We start from the raw sequence: 19476 nt of genomic DNA on the forward strand, positions 1-19476 counted from the left end.
TGAAGAGGGAAAAGTACTGATGGAGAATGCAGGATTTGGGTAGTTTTTTCCCTGGATATGGTTTCTTAAGAACTGTTATTTGAAAACCTTTAGATTTAACAAATCAAAACAAAAAAAAAGGAAATAGATTTTTTTTTTTAATTGCATCTAATTGATAATCTGGCTAATTTGGAGAAAAATAAGTCTTAATGTGAAAATATCTATTTTGGTCAGAATAAACATTTTCCACTGAAGTAAAGACAGATGGAACGTTTTGACCCATTCCTGCAGCAATGTCTCACTCCTGACTGCATGTAGTTAGTTTGGAAGAATAAGCTTATTTAAGGGTTCAGACTATTAAAAACATCTGCTTTCCCATGTATCCTGAAACATTGCAGTATTTGAAAATGGAGAGCATGTATCATGCTTGTCCTAGCCACCATAAAACATCGTCTCCACAGTTTAAATTGTGGGATTTTAATTATGGTGTGGATATATTTTTCAGTCCTATGTAATGCACTTTTGGTTATGGTGCTGTGATCTCTTTTCCTGGGTTGGAACTGGGCCAGCTGACCATATTTGCAGTGTGTGGCCAAACATCAAATGCATCCGAATAAGCAAAGTAATCACTTCCAGACTAAACACATTTCAAATTTGTTTAAAATATTGAACAAGCTTCATCACTGGGAGATGTCTCTTCTGTGACATCAAGCTGCATTGATGTGTCACTGCTGATGCCAATCTCTTTTTCTCGTGTTTTGGTCTAAAAGCACTGAGTCCCCTGCACTCCACTGAAAACTTCCTTTGACTGTGGTAAATCTTGGCTGAAGGCCAATCTCTGTCTTACGTCTGAGCATCTCTAAGTATTAATAGCTACGTCTTCAGTGGCCCCTGTGGAGCAAGAAGTTATAACAGCTATCCTCCTCTTTCAGATGGGAAAACTGGATCGCGAACAGACAATAATCCTCATCTGTTTAGCTTGGAATGACTTGGGGGAAGCTGGTGACAGCGCTAGAGGAAAGCAGAGATTTGGCATTAGTTGAGTTCACTACAAGACCCTTTTTTAGCAAAACTCTTTGCTGGTGGTCAGGGAGAAAGGGAAGCAAAAATGCTTCAGATCTCGGCTGTGCTGGAAGAGCAAGTAGAGCCCATGTACGTGTGTGACTTCAGTCCCTTCCTACTGATACAATTTCATGGTTATGATTTTTTTAAGCTTTTTTCTGTTTTGATGTTTAGTCCTGACGCTATCCTGACAGCACGCTCTTCACTTCATCTTGCTTTCTTTGCCTTTTTATTTAATTCTCCAAAGCACCGAGGTAGGAGTTTCTACGTTTATATTGTGTTTTGGAGACAGAGCAGTGAGCAGCGAGAGCTTCAGCTGAATGGCACGTATTCTACATCCATTCAGGTGCTGATCTGATCGTGTCTCAGGCTGGTATAAAGGCAATGAGGATGTCCAGAGCTTGCAGGGTCTCTTGTAAGTGGTCCCACAGCGAGAGGGCAGCAGTGCCACTGTAGATGCTGGCCTGGAGACGTGATGCTTGGCTAAAGCTCTGCTCACGTTACAGAATTAGGGGTACAACAGTACGGCCCTCCCGCCTACATATATGCTCTTTTGCTAATTTGGCTGTCTTCTTGCTGGCTACACTTCTGTGGTTGTGGAAAGAGTTTATAATGCATCTGTGGTCCTTAAAGATTCTCTGGCTCCCTGTTTCTCTGGAGTGAAGGGTGCTATTAAATATAGCCTCCCACCAGATTCCAGTGACTAATCACACACAGACCATAGGCCCAAACCAGCCATGACTCAGACACCAACGACCCTCTGAGTAACACTGCAGGAAGAGCTAACATGCTTCTTCCCTGGCCTTGCACAGGCAATGGGAATGCTGAATAAGAGCAGACCAAATAACAAGACTGGTTGCTGAGCCAAGAAAAAAGGCGCCTGCAGTCACTAGGTATTGTCCAATGTTAATGCTGAGCTTTCACGTGGCCACAGCTGAAGCACGGTGAAGGGGCTGAACATGGATGCTGTAAAGGTCTGGGGCAGAGTCAGCTGGCTGCCAGAGTGATAGAAGTTCCCATCACGAAGCTTTCCTTTGAGTTTAGCAAGACGTTTAAGCATGTACCTCAGGGCAGAGAGGAGGTCTTGGGCCCAATGACACTGTGTTTAAGGTTAGGCATAAGTTTGAGCATCCTACTGGAGTAATGCTTTGGATGAGAGTTAAAGGACAAGTTCCTGATCGAGCTCTCCCACCCAGAGATACAGTTTTCATCTTAGACTTCTTAAGTTCTTTACAACTGAACCCTGCCTTCCCCTTTCAAAACATTTATCTTGAATAGCGATGTAGTCAGTCACTTCAACCTGCTCCTGTAATTGCATGCTGCAATTATTTTTGTACACTCAAAAGTGTCATTTTTTTCTCTGATTGTACCTAAATGGCAAAGGACGCATTGAAATGGATAGCATACAGGTTTTTTTCAAAATCATTTGAATACAAGAATGAGGATAGAGAGTTAGTGGCAAGTTGCTGTGTTTATGAACAAATGGGCTCCAAGGAATTAGCTTCCCAAAGCAACTGCAGCCGTTAAAAAGTCCTTCTAAATGTTTCTGGCTTTTCTGAACACATTCTTATCAGTATGTTTAGTTAGGAAAATACTTTTTTTTATCTACTGAGAAATGTCTATTCTGTTTTTTTCAGAACCTGAAGTTCTGAAACTTAAAACAAAAAAAGCATCTCCGTTTATATTCCAAGAACAATCAAGATTTTCTTTAAGAAGGTACTTTCCTCTCCTCAAAGTTTTTATTTTAAGAACAGGGCATTCAGAGGTGAGCTGGATGTTTTGTCATGTTTATGAAGTCATGAAAACATCTGGATACAGTATGGAAACCCTCAACCAAAAACTTTTTGAAGTCTCTGTAATGTAATCATCTGGGCTTACTCCACTAAACTATGTATTTATTGGATTTGGATGGAAGATGAGGTAAGAATCAAACTGATATTGTTGAATTTAAGTAAGTGTATTGTTAAGATTGCAGTTAAATTGTGAATGTTAATTGTATGCACTTTTCAGTACCTAATTGCTACTTCTACAATTGATTCACAGCCATCATGCGTATCGAACAAATCAACTAGAGAGCGATGCCTGTTCAATGTGCACTTAAAACAACATTGTGGCATGCCCTTTTCCTTTCTTAAGTATCAGGGAGCAAAGAAACAGAGTAAAATGTGTGTGTGGCCCTGAGTTTCCAATGTGTCACTCATGCTTGACTTCATTGGCATCAGTTCCTTAATTACTGAGTAAGAATATGTTTGTAAAATGAAATATAAAGTTTTTGCTTCTGTTGAATTTTTTTCAGAAATTAAAAAATTTTCTAGTGCTCTCAAATACCCTCATCTTTTTAACACCCTCCTTTATCTCATTATAGTCTTCAACTTTGGAAAAATTATAGCCCCTTGAGAGTTAATTTAAAGAAAAACTCCCCCTCTGCTTTCAGACATCAGAATCTTTGGAAAGACACTGGACAGCACATCTGTACAGGCCTGACTGATTCATTTGCCGCTAACTTTTCAGTGTTTTTAATAATTTCTAAATAGCAAAAGGAAAAGTCAAATAATAGTAATAAAACCTGAGGCACCACTTAGTATGCCTTGTCCCAGGATGAAGAGCTTCACCCTGGCTCTATTGCTGCTAAACACCAGTGTACGGAATAATTCAACATGTGGTGTATCAGTGACCCGTCCTTATTATCATTTACCTCTCCCCAGTCTTTGTCTCTTATAAAGTTATTGATAATGTTTTTAACTGTTTTTCTTAAAGCCTGATACGTTATAATACTGTTACTTGCAGATGTGATGATACCCACTCTGATAAGAATAGCTGTATTAGATGGGCCCAAGGGTCCATCTTGCGCAGCATCCTGTCTGCAGCTGTGGCCATGAGTGGATGCCTGGGAAAGATGAAGTTCAAGGTTGGTATATGTGATATTTCCCCCTTACACTCTCCTGCCCTTCAGCTATTTTCAACCCAGGAACTACTTGAGTCTATCTCCAGGTTCTTATGTGCTCTTTTACTACTATGTCTCTGCCTTAAAATTTTTCAGATATCACAGATACACCTAGGAGAGTGTATATTTCTAGGCTGAGCAGAAGAGTTCAATTAAGCTTCTGATTAGTGTGACTTGCATTCAGTTTTCCCCACATAGCAGGGTCACAGCAGCTTAGTCTGTAATGGGAATTACACCTCTGTATTTCCAAAGAAGCCCTTGAAGTAAACTGCTTGAAATGATACAATGAAAAAAGAATGTGATAGCTGTAACAGTTATTTCTTCCTGTTTGCAAGGCCAAAAGAAGCTGGAAAAGAAAGGAGGAATGCAAACAGAAATATACAAGAGTGTGACCATTGTTGATAGTGACTTTGTTCTTCATGTTGGGAAGTTTTCTGCTGTCAGCCCACTTCAGGATAGCCGGTGACACCTCGTGTTCCCTGCATACACAAGCTGTTCACTGGGTGCAACACAATGAGTGAGACCCTCAGTAACCAGAGAAACAGTGATAGCAACGAAATGGTGCCAGTTTATACCAACTCATCTTTGGTTCTAGGGTCAGTCTCTGCTTTTGTTTCTTTTGAGCCAGTGCTGAAATTGCCAGTCAGTGAAGGAGCTAATTGGTAGGACAAAACACTTTTGTGGAGCAATTATTTCCCCACTTTCCAACACTGCTGATAGTGTTGGAGAAGGCCATGTTTTCTCTGTGTGTTATACAAGTAGCACACAGGTTTGAAGTGTTTGAAGTGTTTCAGTTTCTTGCAATCCAGATATACAATGGTGTAGCTATCTTCAGCTGTGCTCTGCAGGGAAAAAGAGATGGTCAAAGAGTAGAAATGAATTCCTTACTACAAGATGGGAAGTAACCTGGGATGCTTTCCAATGATCTGTGCCTGAAACTGAAGCCAGCCAACGACTGGAGGAGAGTTCCCAGTCTCTTGAAATCCCCCTTCTTAATCGAGGCTTGGGGGGTTGCTGGACTGTAACAGGGAAGGGAGACCAGAGCAAAGGTAACTGCTACCTGCAAAGCTGCTGTGGGAGAACGGCTTGTGTCTGAGCCGAAAACAGGTCAGGAGCTGGCGGCTCAGTGCCCAGCAGCAGCCATGGGGATGGCCTGGAGGAAGCAGCTGAAAGCAAACAAACATGGGTTTTGTATTGTTTCCAAGAACTGGCTAGGTCACCTCCTTATCTGTGATTTATGTATCTCATGAATAGGCTGCTCAACTATCTGGATGAGAGGACTCACCACCTTGGAATTAAAGCTGGGAAATGCTTTTGGAAAAACAGAAGATGTGCTGGATGAGGATAGTGTTGACCCTCTGGGCTGGCAGGTTCGTATAGGGTTTTTTTTTCCATTAAGAGGAGAAATTGATTATATTATTTGGAGAGAGGTATTCCATGGAAAAACCATGATTTACTTACCATGTACGTGATGTCCTGTTGCTATGATCTCAAAAGAAACAAACAGTTTCCTTGTCAGAAATCTCCAACTCTCTTCAGCAGGCTCTGTGCCCCAAAAGCTCTGTCTGTCTTCCTCTTTATACAGGCGTGCCTCCCGCTTCTTCCTTTAGGCTTTCTTCTTTGCTTAGGTACTTGAAAGACATGTTGCCTTGCCTTTATTTAGGTCTGTGATTGTCTGTGGATCTGACAGTCAGTCAGCTTCCAAAGTAATTGTGTGTTTATAATATTCTGGAAGGGCAGAGATTTAGCTCTGGAGTAAAACAAGACATTTTTACTGACTTTTACTTTGCGTTTGAGTCTTTGGACCGTGTATAGTTTTTTTACTTCTCACTAAACAGTAGAGTCTTCACCCCTTGTGGACTTTAGAATAAGATCGAAAGATAGGCATGATGAAGGATAATTGGACTAAAACCAGTGTTTGGATGAGGTCATGTGATGCTTCCTTCTGGCCTTAGTCTCTGAATTTGTAACTGAAGGATATGCAGTGCCTGGTGTCAAGGCTGTAGTGGAAAGTAGTTAAGTGTGGAGGACAGCAAGAATGTAGCACTGAATTGCAGGAGAGAGACTATCCTATAGCAGGGTGGGATAATCTGGCCCGGGTGGGAGCACACGTGCTATCCACAGTGTCTCAGAGCACTGTTATTGCATGAACGACGTTACATTACGTTATTGCATGAGCGGACTATGCTCATTCGTTTCAGCTCTGTTCTTAGGGCTGACAATAGTGAGAAATTTTGTGCCAGCCACACCTCCCTGGGGGTTTCTTGGCTGTTTGTGTAATCCCTTATGTGCTGGACCAGATGATCTCCAGCAACGTGGGGCTTCCCCTTCCCCAAATCCCTTGCTCTGGGATTTCCCACCATATTCAGGCAGTAGTGAGTCTACTTCTTGCATGGAAGGCTCAGATCTACTCTGGATGCACAACTGATTGTACGGCATATGCGCAGCCCTCCGAGAGTTTGATTTCACTGAGCTGCCATTCACCGTTGTGCAGGCCTGTCAGGTACTTGCTGAAATCTTTGACTAATGGAGAAAATCTTAAATGCCTTTCAGACTCAGTCTGCGGGCAGGAGAAAAGCACAAATGTAGAGAAATATGACCATATCTGACAGACTGTAAATTGTGACTGATTTATATTCTGTGGTACAACCTGGCCCTGCCTGAGCTGCAACAGAAGGAAATTTGCCTTGCACTCGGAGTTGTTATATATGTATCTATTTCTGTCAAACCGAGTGGGAAAACCTTTGGATCCCATTCAGCAGGCTGTGAGAGAGATGACTCTGTCACCAAACTTAAACTCCCAGCTGAGTTGGTCACCCTACCTCAGTACATACAGTATTTGACACAAAGATTGATTTCTGCTGGCTCACTTACTGGGGATTTCTTGTTGCATATTGCAGAAATCATGTCCTGTTAATCCCCTGACAGCTTCTATTCTCTGCTGTGCGCCGTGGTGCGAGCTAGACCATCATTACTCTCAACGTGTGATGAGGAATGGGCAGTTTCTAACCTAATTCTGTGGTCTGTCTCCTCCTTCTCATCATTCCTGGGTTCCATGCGACATGTTTCCAAACATCTCTTCTCTTACGTATGGCCTGCAATGGGGGACAAGATTGTCATAAACCCTTAGCGGCTGTGAGATGTTAGATGGGATTTGTCCAAAGCACTTACCCTATGAACTCCACTTCTCTTGAAATAAGTGGTGAATGATCTCGATTTCTGTGGGTCAGGGTTAGAGCAACAATAGGAGTTTGGTAAAATCCCACAGATGAAGCCAAGATTTCGGCATTCACCATCCTGAATTCTTTTTAAAGACAAGAAAGAAAATCCCAACAAGAGACCCTAAGTGAACATAAAATTTTCCCCATTTGTTTCAGCACATGTGGGAGCAGAGAGCTCTTGTGAACTTGCCTGAATGTTCCTGCCTCTGTTTATCCTATAAAACAGATAGAAAACAAATAATCTGAACAAAAGCTGATGAACTTTTCAGATAAGGGAATGTGTAATCTTGAGTTAAATGAAACTTGGCCTTGAAGTATCAGGGCTTTTGTGAATGGCCTCTGCTCTAAACTAGAGATCGTGACATTAGTCTTAGGGGAAACAGGTTTCTGCTAAAATTATCACCAGGGTTGGCCCTGAAATCTCTGTCATTAGGCTGTAGAGTTAGATACAGAATTCGGGACACTAGTGGGTATAGTATTGGTGGATACCTTCACCAGTTCAGTAGGTGTAGTATCTACAGCCTGTGGTCGAGACTCCCACCGGAATTCACCCCAGGCTGACTCAGCTGCCTATGGTTGTGTTCTCCATTGGCCCGAGGAATGACAGCCAGCAGGGTATGATGCTATATCACTTCCTTGCTCCTAGCTAGCCCAGGGGCCATTAGGCATGTTTGACTGGGCCTGGTTCTTGGAGAAAGACTGAACTTCAATTTCACTGCTCCTGACACCTGCTCCTTGAGTCCCAGCTAGAAAATCTTGTGTCCCCTCAAAAAGAGGTAATACAGCTTTTTCCTGTAGCTGATGGAAATAATTCAGTATCCTCAATATCACCTGGCTTGGCAAAACACTGACATTTGAGTGAAAACTCCATTAAAGCCAACTTTTACTTAAGTTCTCCATCTCCCAGACGTACCACTGTAAAGACTCTAGCTGTCTAAGCAGGCAGAATAGAGCTGCTGCTCCCTGTCTGTGTGCAGTGTGTGTTCCTGGCTCGGCATGTCTGTGTGGTAAAAATAGCCATATTTTAAATCTATTGGAAATATTAAGGGCTTAATTATCATCTGCTTTGGAGCTTTTTTCAGCCGAGACTAAGGAGATATGAAGAATTTGGCTGCTGTTCTCTGCTCCTGCACCACCCAGCCATAATGAGAGCTAAAGCAACTCAGTGGCTACTGTATTTTTAGTGTCCCCTCTGGCAGGAAGAGATTAGAGGGAATGCAGCTACTTCAATACCCCCTTGTTCGAGGCGTGTGTCTGTCTGTCCCCAACAGACCCCTTGGCTGTGCGTAGCTGTTGTAGGAGCTAGCTTTATATAAAAGAAGGAAAGTAAAATCTATTTATAGGCAGTCTGAGCGGCACATTATTCAAGGCTAGGTTGTTGACTCATGCCCATCTGATATCATTTAAAGGGTTAGATATTGCCAGCGAACAAAAATAAGTGCTGTTACTCCCTTCTAGTCAATAGAATTAACCGTTCTTAAGCTGACATTTGCTATTACGGCAGAAGCAGCATTGTGTCTCAAGGGTCCTGTTATAAATATATACATTGCTGAAAAGGTGCTAATCTGGATTTCCTTGGGATTATGGGGATGGAAACAGAAATATGAGGGCAGCAAAACCAGCAGAGCGCCTTCAGCTCTGTCTGTTGCTTACATTCGTCTCTATTAAAAGGACCTGCAGAAATCAAGGGGGAAGGAGACAAAAGGCAGCCCTGTTAACACCAAGGGTTCCTCCTTTTCAACGGTAGAGTCTTGGAAAGGCCCTTCCCTCCTCCTCCTCATTCCAGCCTGTCTCAGGAGTGTTCTCTCTGATAAATAGAAACTGTTCTGTTTCCTGTCTGTCTTGGGCCATTGGCTTTTGGCGTCAGTTTTCAGGCCCTGAATCACTCTCTGGGGATGCACGCTGGAAAGCTGATGGGAACTGATTGCCTATCAGCAGCTGAGATGCAATTCTTGGCTTCACTCTTCTTGGGAATCACAGTGTGCAGACCTGGACAGCATCATGCACATAGCGTAAGAGACCAAGCACCTCTCGTGGGCTGACTGCGTGAAATCCTGAGGCAAATGCTTATTGCAAACTTCAGGGCATGAGGGAGGTGAGAGTGAAAAATATCAGCTCATAAAGTTTTGCCTGCTGGCTCAGGAGCAGGGAAAGAAATACAAAAAGAATGAATGTAGTTCCTTTTTTTTTTTTTTAGGTCACAGCTGAAATTAACCATGAGGTATTTAACACTGAAGTGGAGGAGAAGGCTGAAAGACTAGGAGAGCAACTGCTTGAAAACTGATGAGCCAAATGTCTCTTTCCCAAGAGAAGGATGCTTGGTGTAAGGTCACACTTATCAACAAGATCCTCGTCTTTCCTTCCCACAGCAGGGATAAAGAAACTGAGGCCAAGGCTCCAGGCATCCCTCTTGAAATGTAACATAAAGGGGAGATGCAACAGGCAGGTGGGGAAAACTGGCTGTGAAACAGGCTTCCCATATACACCTTACACTGTGGTTGCTCTGGGCCAGGTTGGCTCTGTGAAACCAGAGCAGCAGCCATACATGAGAGAATGACAAGACAGAGCTGAACTCCTCCTCACAGCTGCTTTAATTCCCTTTGCTGCCCAGGTCTGAGCATGATGGCCATCATCTCCCCTTGAAGGGATGCTAATAGCTGCTCTGCAGAGTGGGTGCACCCTTTGGCTCGGAGTAGTGGCTATGGTACCTTGATTGCACTGTTATAATCAAGGCTAATCGACACCAAATGGTGTTCTGCCTCTAGAATGGTTTTTATGTATCATGATAATAATAGCCATCTCAGAAATATTCCTGGAAGGGTTTTGTTTTTCTTCTAAATGAGGATGGGGGCAGAGAGAATGGCACTCATAAGAGTCAATACCCTAGTCGATGCCAACCCTTTGTGGGGTCTGGAAAGACTTTCTATAGAGTGCTGCTCTTGTCTCATTAGATGCATTAATCAAAACAGTCTGCTGCTCCTCAGGTTAGCACTGCATATGCTGGGCTGTGCTCTTTCTGTCTAACTAGGAAACTTATCTTGGACCTGAAAAAAAACCTTCCCTGATATAGATACATTCCTTTCTAATAAAAACACATTTTCATTTTCTGACAAAACAAGATTTTTCATGAGGTGAAGGGGAGAAAACTGCATCCAAAAACACACAGCAAGAAAGCACATCACAAGAATATAGGCGAAGTAGTTATCAACAATTAGAATAGTCTCTTGGAGGGGGGCCTGAAATATCAAAAAAGCTGCTGTATTTGTGATATGTTGATTAATGATGTGCTAATAGCTGAGACATGTCTGTAATAACTAATTGGTTTTAAAAAAACTAAGCGGAGCCAGGATCCTCTTTGGGCTGAAAGGGCATTTACAGTTTGCCAGCAAGGCAGACGTTAGGATCGTACCCAGCAGATCTGGGAAATCACGGCCGTGGTTCAGCAAAGCCCAGAAAGCACATGCCTAACCCTACCCTTCCTCCAAAAAAACCTGTGATATATATAGACAAGACAGAGCAAAAGAAATATTGCTGCCATTGGCGAAAGGGGGAAAGATTAAGCGAGTTGGCCAAGTCAGGCAGGAGGCCCGTGTCAGAGCCAGGAGCTGAAATCACCTCTCCTGAGGACAGTCTTTAATGTCGTTGCCAAAGTCAGGCTCCCCTCTAATCAAGAGCTGATCTCCCTGCGGCTCCTTGTGCGAGATCCCCCTGCTCCGCAAGACCTGCCACTTGGATCCAGCTGCTTAATCTTTTTTGCTTGTCTGCCCTCAGTTGGCTTTCCGAGTGGACCGTGCTAGAATAAGCATCACCAGCGAAAGGCTGTGAGAGGGCTTCTCCTATTGGAAAAAACAAACAAAAAGAAACCCACGAAAAACCTTCTCTGAGGTTCTTTTTAACCCAAACTCCCAGAAAAGTTTAATGCCATGGTGGAGGACTAGGTAGTGCAGTGTGGTCCAAAAGGTCTGGAGGAGAAGGGAGAGCAGGAATTAACCCTGTGGCATGTAGCGAGCGGAGACCCCCGCACGGGGCAGGGAGTGCCAGGATCTTCTCTGCAAAACCTGGGGGAAGCAGATGAAAGCTCAGCCCTGACTGCAGGCAGGAGGGATGGAGTTAACAGAAAACAGAATTTCACCTCTTTGCTCTTCTGCTCCTCCCTTTTAGGAAATCCTCGGAGGAAGGAGCTGATTTTACAGAAACAGAGGTGGCCCTAGGAGTTCGAGGGGCTGCTAGGACAGGCTGCTTGCCTACCTGCCTGCTGGAAGCCCTGCACCAGAGGCAGAGGCTGCTCCCTGGAGTAAAGCAGGTGAGTGAGCAGGTTGAGCCAACACTGCTGTGTTTGATGGTGGTGAGGAGCGTGTCAGCAGCAGAGATGTGAAGTGTGCTGAGCAGCGGTGGAGACCACGGGGTGGCCGTGCCTGAGCAAGCTCCCTTCCAGCCGGCTCAGCTGTGTTCAGTAGGAGGGGTGGGCTCAGGCCCCTGGCAGTGATGCAGGTGCAGGTCTGCACCCTGTACGAGCAAGCAGGTTTCGGTATGTTGGTAACAGACCCCAATTCACAGACCGACTGGGGAGAGCAAGAGGCAGAAGGAGCAGTGTGAGAGGAACGAATTTAAAAAGGAACATTTTTGGAGAGGCTAGTCCAGTCCACCCTGCCCCAAGATGTTCACCTTGCGGACAGATGCTTTTCAGTGGGAATGCGGTCCCTGCCTAGTTGCGTTTGCCCAATCTCTGACCTTTTAGGTCAGTGGGAAGAGTCCCAGGCAGTCAGCAGGCTTGGGAAAAAGTCCCAAATGACAGAAAATTAGACTTTGGGATCTTTGAACTGTTATTGCTGTTTGACTCACGGCTGTGGGTATTTTCCTCTCTGTGCAGCTGTTGGGAGAACTGGGGGTGGCTACTGGGAGATGATTGAATACATGTGACATCCCTGAGGTAAAAGAGCTCTGTGATGAGGCCTTAAAATGTTATAGCAATCCTAACAACCGGCAACTCTGACAGGCACTGCTGTCTTGCAGGACTGTATCTGGAGGAGCAGACATTGGCTCTGTTGTGAAATTCCTTGAATTATTTGCGCAGTGACAGCACCGACCGCCCCCAGTGTTACGTGAGCAAGGTCAAAGGGGTGGTCTGCCCCCAAGGAACTTACTGCTTACAAAAGAAATAAGAAATAGAAATAAAGGGGCTGTTGCAAGCTTGAAATCCTAAAAGAAACAGGAGGAGTGGTCAACTGTGGGTGCTGAAGGCTAGGCTCCTCTAGCTGCTTTTAGGCGCTTTCTCAAATGCGGTTGGCTCTTTAAGGAGGGTTTTAATGAGGTGAAAAGGAGCTCATCTCCAGAAGTTAGGACTGAGGATCACCCCATCCTTGTTGGCCAAGTCCTCTATCAGTCGTACAGAGAAAGAGAGGCACTTAGCCTCTGACTGCTGTCAGGCTGCAGCTAAGGAAGCCGCATGGCCGTGCTGCTCGCAGCTGCTGGCTCCTCTCTCTTCCCAACTCTGCTTCTAAGAGGGGTCAGAGTCAGGGCAACAGTCAAAGTGCCAGGGAAAACTTTCAGTGATGATAGCTGTAGTTTCTCCTCCATCTGCAAAGCTGAAAATGGAGAGAGACCAAAAAAAAGTCTGAAACCCCACAAAGATGATGATAATCCCCAATTCCCTTGTAGTCAGTCTCATCTCACCCCACCCTTTACTTTCTTCTCCAGCAGGAAAATGTTTCCCCAGCATTGCTGGCACCCTTAGCAGGACAGATCCGGTGCGGGAGTTGCGTTGGGGGTGAGGCAGAGAGATAGCGTGCGTGAAGGGCTGGGACGGGACGCTGGGTTTCTTTCAGGACAGCGAGTTCAGATCATTGCTCTGCCAGAGGCTTTTTCCACATGACCTTAAGCCTGCCTTTTAAATCCCTCTGCCTCAATTCTCCAGCAATTAAATGGCATAGTACTTTTCTCTTTAGCTGTTTGGAGTGTAAGCTCTTTATGACAGAGGCTGTTCCTTCTTATGCTTGTGTGTATCTCCTAGCGTGCCTGGTCCTGGCTGTAACTGCTCCTGTGATCTCCCTTTTAATGAGAGACAATGAGCACATGTCCTCCTCTCTCTGCCTAGGATCAGCCAGTTCTTCCCCTTCAGATTTCCTATCACAGCAGTTGCACCAGAGTCAAGAAGACAGGATTTAACTCTAAATTGTCCAAGTGTGAAAGCCCAGCATGCGTTGTACTGGTCAAAGCGTGAAGCAACCCTGAACTTCACACAAATCCATCGCCTGAGCCAGAGGGGAACACAGCAGCTTCCCCACCATGTGTCTAAATAGAATTGCTGCACAATATAAATTAGCCAGGCGCATTTGCAAAAAAAACATGGGGCAGTGTCTGCTTGGAGAGGGAGGTCCCTGAAGGTTGCGTCTCAGCCCACAGCATGCCTTGGGACAGGCTGTGTGTATGCTGAGCAGCTGGGTCCCTCTGGACCGCTGGGCTCTCACTAGCAGAGCTGGCCGTAGGACTCGGACCAGGTGTTGCAAATTTTGCTCCTGGTTCTTTTTTTTTTTACAAGCAGGGCAAGAGCATCTGTTATGTGGTGAGGTCATTAATGATTTCCAGGATTGCCAGGAAATAGAAGATACTTCTGCAGTGTACAGTGTGTAGGGCAAACAAATAATATACATCCATATGCAAGAGAACAGACCAGGATGTAGTATTTTATGAAAAATTACAGTGGAGTGGCTTCCAGCGGTTTTGCCTTAGGAAGCTGCACAGCTGTTTCAAGCTGTTGAGCGCTTGGGGAGATGATCTGTATTTGCATGACAAAGGCAAAAACAACATAGTTGTCTACATTACCTCTTCCTTGGTGTGCCACGTAGGGGTGCCTTCCAGCTCCTTGCTCAGATAGGGGATAGGACTGCCTCTGCCTGCAGCCAAGGATCTCCGAGGCGTTATCTTGTCACTCAAACCCACCTCTTATCTGGAGATCTTGGTATTTTGGGCTGTAGCCCAAAAACCCAAATGAAAGCCTGCTGAAGCCAGTGGGAACCTTTCCATGAAATGCTCAAGGGTTTGCCTTGGATTTAATTTGCTTTCTGCAAACCTGACCCAAAGCCAGTGGAATGACTCTGTTTTGGGATACTCAAGCTGTCCCTTTGAGGAGCGTTTCGGAGGTTAGGAAGAGCTCGCCTCCAGACGGGAAGCAGGGCCCTACCAGGAGCACGTGGGGTCCCGTGGACCTAATCACCCCTGAAGCCTTAACGAAGCTCTCTTATGGGGCAAGGCGGCTTTGGCGCTGCTGTCAGGCACTCGTGTGCAAGTCATCTGCTGCCCGCCAGGCAGCTGTGTGCGCTCGGAGGCGGGCTGCGACGTGCTCCGCTCGCGCAGTTTTGCAACTGGCCATCAACATCTGTCTCAAGGAATCCGTTGACTTCTCTGGGACAGGCAGGATCAGGCTGTACTCCTGAATCAGTTAGCGGGAGTCTGACTCAAGTGGGAGGCAAAGAGGCTTGTGATAAAAATGTCTGGATGTTTCATTTGCAGCCAAGAAAGGGAGCTTCGTTTTCCTAGGCTGGCGTACGTTTCCTATGCTTTCACAGTACAGTTTTTGTTTTGACACTATCAAAACATTTTGTTCTTACGTGCTACTTTGCCTTTTTGATGGAGATCCTTTTATTAGAATATGACTTTGGTATGCTACATACTGTGTTATTTTTATAGTATATTAATAGTCTCTTCTATTTTTTTTACTGTTCTTGCAACAAACTGTTTCTACATCATTGAAAAGGAGAGGTTTTATGTTATCAGAAAAAAATCAGCAGTACTAAAGCAAACTATACTGATCTTTCTGGGGTTTTTAAAGCAATTCACTGATAAATTTCCACAATGCAATTTTTATTTATTTGCTTTATTCCATCTAGGAGCTTATACAAAAATACTGGGGCTTTCCAGAGAACAAAAATTACACCTGCCAGCCCACCTGAGTGCGATTCTTTTTGCAGAGATAAGGATGCATTCATTTCACTAGTGCGAGAGTCCCTTTATAAACCTATTTCATGATCCGTGTGGTCTGGCAATAAGAACCTGCAGTAATTTAACATTACCACTTTCGTATCGGTTATTAAATGTACCTGAATTACAACAGCACCCAGGGGCTTTGTAGGACCCTGAGGTTGGATACCACACAGACAGTCAAAGAGTCTCTGCCTAGTATAATGGCATAAAATAGCCAAGAGAGATATTGTTAATCCTCCTATTTTACATCTGGGGAATTTAGGAATGGAGAGAGGGATTATTTTCCAAAGGTAGTGCAGGGAATCGGAGGGAGATGAAACCATGAACACTGGTCCCAGGACTCCCACACAGCAACAGGACCCCCAGCAGCTCCAGCAAGTGCTACCTGTGTTTCCCATTCTGTCTTGCCGATGGTTTCTCCAGATCCCAGCCTTCTGTAGTGAGAGACCTTGTAAAGCTCTTTCAGGAGCAACCGCTCTATCCTGTTGTTTGAAACTTCGTTGTGTCCTTGAGGACACGGAAGTTTTCCTCCCTCTCTTGAAACTTGTGGTATCTTCAGCTGTAGCATCACAGGAAATCAATGGATATGATCCTGCCTAAAATTGTTTTCTCAACAGCTTCATCCCATCCAAAATTCTTATTTTCTGAAGGTTATCCCAAGAGTGATGGTTAATAGATGCATCTTTTTGAATTTGCTCAGAGTTAGTGGCTTACCAGGATTGTTCCAAACTTAAAAGCCAAACTTGGGAGTAATAACATGCTTAAACAGATTATTGTTCTTTGATGGTCCTACTCAGGTAGAGAAGTGCATCTTTGCACCGTATATATGGCCTCTACTCCAGTTCACCCAAAGGATAGCTGGATTTCACTGCCAGCAAGCTTTTTTTACTCCATCTGGGTGAAACTGGATGAAGTAGCGAGGACTGGCCAGTCAGATTGCAACACAAGGGTAGGGGTTGCAGTATTTGTGGTATGCTGAAGTAGAAATCTGATACAGTGGAGTCTGGCTTGAAGCGGAGACTGCAACTCCCGCGTGCTCTGGAGACATGCCTACAGTCCCATGTAAGGAATCAGAGTGTTACTCAGTAGATGCACAACACTGTTAGTGCTTTAGGACAGATTTACGCATAGGGTGATTGGAGACAGACTACCCTGCAGCATGATTTGTGTGGCTTTACAGATTTCAAAGTGTTCTAATCGCCTTTTAAACAACTATTCCTTTATTCAAGGAAACCTGCCTCAGGCTTTCCCAGTTTACATTCCAGATTCCCATGGAAATCCAGGAGTCTGGGGACACTTCAGGCTGACATTTATGCTTTGTGGTGTCTTGCCTTTGTTCAGAATTGTTAGATGCTACAAGTAAAGCAAATGCTAAAAAGTAAAAGATCTTAGGAAAGGGTTTGCTTTTAATTTTGTTCAAGATGAGAAATACAGTCCAGCCTCTAGCCTTTCATCATGTTGCAGTTACCCAGGCTTGGAATAAACAGTCTGTTAAGACAGCATGATAGCATGCGGCTTGCCAGGGGTCTGCTTCATTCAGGTCTCACCTACCAAATGTTTGGGCCAGGCCAGCTCCATTCTTTATGTATTTTTTTGGCATTCTGTGAGCTTTCTAGGAAAAAGTTTCCTGTTACAAGTCCTGCAACCAAATATAGTTCTAACTCCTACACTAACAACACTTTTGATGTGCTGTTCAAAGCAAATCCGTCAAAGCAGGATACTGTTAATAAAACTCGGAAGAAACAAGAGGTCAAGTGACATGAGTAAATAGACCTTTCGGTCTCTTTGCAGCTCCTATTCAAAGCCAAGAGGAATTTATCCTGACAAAAGCACTAGTTTTAACTTTGGAGATTGCTCTTTGAACCGGAAAGAACTACTTCATGTTAGTGGATTGCATAAAGACACTTATCCACATCTTTCTAGTGCTCCCAAATGTATCCAGGGACAACTCCTTTTTTTTAATATACTTTTTCATCAAAAGAAATAAACCCCAAACCAGTATATTGAAACCTTTGGTGTCCTCTAGACTTGTGCCAGCATTTTAGCGTGTCAGTAGCAGAATCATTTGTAACATGAGATGAATTTTCATTGTTTATATTTATCATGTAATAAAAACTTACATTGGAGAGTTCTTGTGGTAATACAAGCTCTCTCATTTGGGCAGTAGGAAAATTCAGTGAATTTAAAAAACTTCAGCTGGTAAAAATTGATTCTTCCTGAAGTCTGTCTAGTTTCACCTGGCAGCCCTTTGTGAGAGCATGCAGATATCTTATGTGGCACCTGTGGCTTCATACAGAGGTGAATGTCAGTCAATACATAAGTCCTAGACCTTCTTTGTTGTTTCTTAGGTTCATACATCACTTCTGAATAGAGTCCGAGGTATTTAATCTGAGGAAGAGGTGCTGGTGATATGCGAGGGTTTACAGGGGATGGCAGCTGGCCAGGGCTATCTTTCCCTAAGGAACCTCTGTTTCTAAAATCTGCTGGGTTTTTGTTGTTTTTTTTCCCCAGAGAGAAATCCATGATCTTACTTTCTTTTGCACATGGCCCAGTGCTTTTAGCTGACTTTCCACCCTCCCCTTCACATAACTGAGATAATGCCAGCATGCGAAATACTGCATGTCTTGCAGAAAACTTATGCCCTAGACATTTTATATGGGAGTCGCACGTGTGAGGTTCTCGTCTGGAGGAGCTGCTGCCTGCCTTTGGGATGTCTGCCCTGTATATTTGGCAGTGGGTAGGACCTGACCCACTGGGCTGGCTTCCCCTCTTCCGTGAGGTTTTCACTGGCTGTATCTCTGTCATAGTTTCAGATTGGTGCCACCAAGATGCGCATCTGCCTGACTGATGAGGAGAGCTGCGCACAAGGGAACCTGCCTGTATCCAACAGCGATGACCTGTCCCGCTCCCTCTTCATTCAACACGTTGTGGGAAGCCGTTTGCTGATGCTGTTACACCCTTGTTTTCACCAGGATGGGAAACTAGAGGTAAGAAAGGTGACTGTGGCTGAAAATTTCATTTCACATTGCCCACCCAGCCCTGTGGTTTGTCCCTCCACCTCTTGTCCTTCCATAGCCTTGAGCTGCTTGTCAGTGTGGGGACCGCCAGCGGCGATGGAGAGATGTGCTCATCTCTTGGCAAAGATGTTTTTCATGTAGCCACAAATCCAGAGCACTCCTGTAATGCTCGCTGCTCCCTGCCGCTTCCTGCCTGCTCCCGATGTCCGCAAGTGACCTTGCGGAGGCCACTTGCAGGTTTTTCAGGCCTCCAGCAAGGTTATCCAGTAACGGGAGAGCTTTAGCAAAAACAGCACGCCTCGCCAAATTTGACTTTCTCTCAAAGTCTTGTATCTAATTGAAATACCTCAGCATGGGCGCAGTGTCAACCGTGTGGGCTGTCAGCCTGGCAAAATACATATTGTTGCAAGCTTCTGTGTTCCTTGAAACCTCAGTCTCCCACTATTTCCATGTAACCTGAACTTATAATTTCTGCCAAGGGAGAATGAATTAAGAGAAGGCTGTGGTATTCTTCAGGGATGAAAAGGAGCATATCGGAAAACCTGAGCTGGCCCCAGCCTGTTGAATGTCCAGTGAATACTTGCTGATGGGAAGATAGTACGTGGGATATACTCTGTGGGGACTCTCTCCCTTCTTTCCATTCTTTTGGCTCTGTGCCTTTTGCTAGCAATTTCCATGGCTGTCATCCTGGTGACATTCTTGTCGCATTCCTCCCTCGGCTAACGGACATGGTCGTCAGACTCACTGAGCAAAAATCTTTCCCTGGTTTGGCTTGGGACCTAACTGGTCACTGTTCCCAGCCTTCCCCCAGCCCCTGCGTGGATTTCTGTGCCCACGGACGCCTACGGCTCTTTCAGACTTACGAGCATCCATGTGAACCAGTTACATCCCCAGGTCCAAGGGGCTTCCCTTTCCTCCAAATGACTCATGGCCTATGTGGATAGAGGCCCTTTCTTCCAGAAGACTCCCAAAGACATTGGACATGTTGCAAAAAAAAAAAGGGCAAAAGTCATTTGGAAATTACGGTTTTGTTGGGAAAAAGTTTTAAAAATTGCAAAGTGGGGTTTGCCTTCCCAAGGGAATGGCAGGCTGGCTCAAATGTACATCCCTCCCACCTATCTTTGGACAGACTGACTCACTCTGTGTGGCTGCTCCTTTCTCTTTCCATCGGCTACAGTCCTGCATGCCTAGCTTTGGTGGGCGTTTAACTTCTAGGATCTCTGCAGGATGCTACATTATCTTAATTTCCCTTTTCAAAGGAGTTTGGTGCGCT

At 44.7% G+C, this 19476-nt stretch overlaps 1 long non-coding RNA gene across 1 annotated transcript in view; it reads left to right on the top strand.

The window, feature by feature from the left end:
* Positions 1-2696: 2696 nt before the first annotated feature.
* The window catches only part of LOC127018493 (uncharacterized), a 38923-nt gene continuing 22143 nt past the window's right edge, over positions 2697-19476 (top strand). The window contains exons 1-7 of the long non-coding RNA XR_007766746.1: positions 2697-2961; positions 3829-3949; positions 4321-4581; positions 5240-5355; positions 9404-9529; positions 11368-11509; positions 17994-18173. This is a non-coding gene — a long non-coding RNA (uncharacterized LOC127018493). The remainder of the gene's footprint in view (positions 2962-3828; positions 3950-4320; positions 4582-5239; positions 5356-9403; positions 9530-11367; positions 11510-17993; positions 18174-19476) is intronic.

Source organism: Gymnogyps californianus, chromosome 7 (genome assembly GCF_018139145.2).
Source record: "Gymnogyps californianus isolate 813 chromosome 7, ASM1813914v2, whole genome shotgun sequence".
Lineage (NCBI taxonomy): Eukaryota > Metazoa > Chordata > Aves > Accipitriformes > Cathartidae > Gymnogyps > Gymnogyps californianus.